Consider the following 2,305-nt stretch of genomic DNA (forward strand, 5'->3'; position numbering starts at 1 on the left):
TGGACTCAAGTGTGGCAACAATTGTGAGGTTAGACCAGGACTGGGCAGTGTATTGTTCTCTTGTGCACAGTATATGAGTCGGTACCGACATGATGGCACCTAACAGCAACAACAAAAGAAAAACAGGGTTCAAACTCACCAACCGCTCCTTGGAAACCCTGTACAGGGTTGCTTCAAGTTGGAACTGACTCAACAGCACTTAACAACAACAACAACATAATGAATCTTAGTGAATATTCACAAATATTCTAAATAAATTAATGGTGGTAAAATATAATAATAGCTAAACAGAGTTTGGGATGATTCATTTGGGAAGGGAGGAATAGTTTCAATTTCACTAATGATAATGACATTTGAACAAATGAGAATCCAACTAAGAGGGAGGCAGTGGTTAAATACCTTTTTCAACTCAAGTCCTTGCCAATTATTTTGAAAATGATACTGTTATAGATGGCTCATTACAAACCAATTTCCAGTCTTCAAATAAATTACCTTAAAAATAATCCACATTGAATACTTTATAGCAGGGGTGGGTAAAATCTGAGAAATCATTTGGTCTGGCCCTGCCAAGGCAACGAATTAAATATTTGACAAAATACAGCAGGCTAATTTTTAAGTTGATAATTTTGTATGGCCCGAGAATGGTATTACAAATAACCAAATGGCCTTTGACAGAAAAAAGATTCCCCACCCCTGTTTTATTGTAAGTGAGGCACTGGCTTATATAAAAGAGAGAAACAAGGTCAGCCTGAAAGATGTAAGAGACATGTTATGAAAGGGTTTTTATCTGATGGTTTTATTTTTTTATTTATAACCAGGTAACAATTGCCATTGAGTTGTTCCTGACTCATGGAGACCCCATGTGCATCAGTAAATCTAGGCTTCATGCGGTTTCAATGACTGATTTTTCAGAAGTAGACCATGAGGCCTATTTTTCTTCTCTGGGTATACTCCGGTATCCTGAGCTGTCCAGGACAGGTACTCCATCTTGTTTAACATCTCCTTTTATTTTATCAACATATTTACAAATAGAATAAGTACTATATGTGTGTATATATGTATACATAGGGTAAGTCATAAAGTAATGCTGCAAAATCATAGAAACCTTTGTTAAACAAAAATATCAAAATGTGACCTTTTGTTTCTGATATATCCTCCATGTATGTAGATCTATACACTTCTGAAAATGATGTTTCCATCTAACTCTTTCCTTAAAAATTCTGTACTCTTTGACATACACCACATCAAAATGGCAGTTTTGGCATTCCCTAGGGACTTAACTCATTCCTTTGAAATGTTCTTTGAGTTTAGGGGAAAAAATTAATTTTCAGATGCAATATCAGGGCTAAAGAGTTGATGAGTGCAAAAAGGGGCGTATAAGCAGCATCTGGCCTCCTCTAACTTCACAATGGGGAAATAGAAGAATCAAACTTATCAGCATCAGCCCAAGGCCAAGTTCAGACACGCCTCCACCCTCAAACTTTCTTTACCAAGTCTCACCCCATTCATCCCTCCACAATACTCTCTACCTCTCATTTAGGCGTGGTAATTCATTGCCATGGCCACAGAGAACTCAGACCATACTCATGATTGTGGGATTTATTAGGGAAGTTAAGCAGTTATAATTTGGGGTCACAAATGCTCAGAATACAGATGTTAGATCAGGACAGCCTCTTCTTAACCCTGTCCTCAGGCAGGTCTCTCTCTTGTCCTCCACCTCTTAGCCACAAAGTGCCTTGGCCTCTGCCCTGCTGAGGCAAGGTTACAAAGCTCTTTTAAGACTGCTGATAAATGCTGAAAGCCACTCATTTCAGTATAAGCTTTTGCTGGAAGGTAAGTAGCTCTAGCTCTGCCAACTAAGTGCCTGAAGACACCCCGTAGGTAAGTGAGCTTCTTACCCAAAGGCACTCAGCTTTCTCACTCCATGGGCCTAGAAGCCCACCACTCTGCCTCGTGCTCCAACTTCTGCTGCTGCTGTTCCTCTATTGTCACAGCTCTCTGTCCTCTGGATCTAGGAGGTTCAAAGTGCAGAGATCTCAGAGTACAAAGGACTCGCTTCACACCTAGCTGTTCTTCTTTGATGACAGTGAGATCCCTTGTTCTTGCTCCTGAGATGCCTCATTTTCTATCTATATTAGAGTTCCAAGTTTTTACAATCACAACTAACTGTATTAACAGTCACAACTGAATCATGTAATCCTACCAGCATCTTCAACCACCTCTGCCATCAGAAAAAAAAATCATTTGCTGGGAGTTACAAAAATCTATCGGTAGAAGAGAAATAGTATTCACTGCATCACAATGG

The sequence above is a fragment of the Chrysochloris asiatica genome, unplaced genomic scaffold (genome assembly GCF_000296735.1).
Source record: "Chrysochloris asiatica unplaced genomic scaffold, ChrAsi1.0 scaffold00280, whole genome shotgun sequence".
NCBI classification, from domain to species: domain Eukaryota; kingdom Metazoa; phylum Chordata; class Mammalia; order Afrosoricida; family Chrysochloridae; genus Chrysochloris; species Chrysochloris asiatica.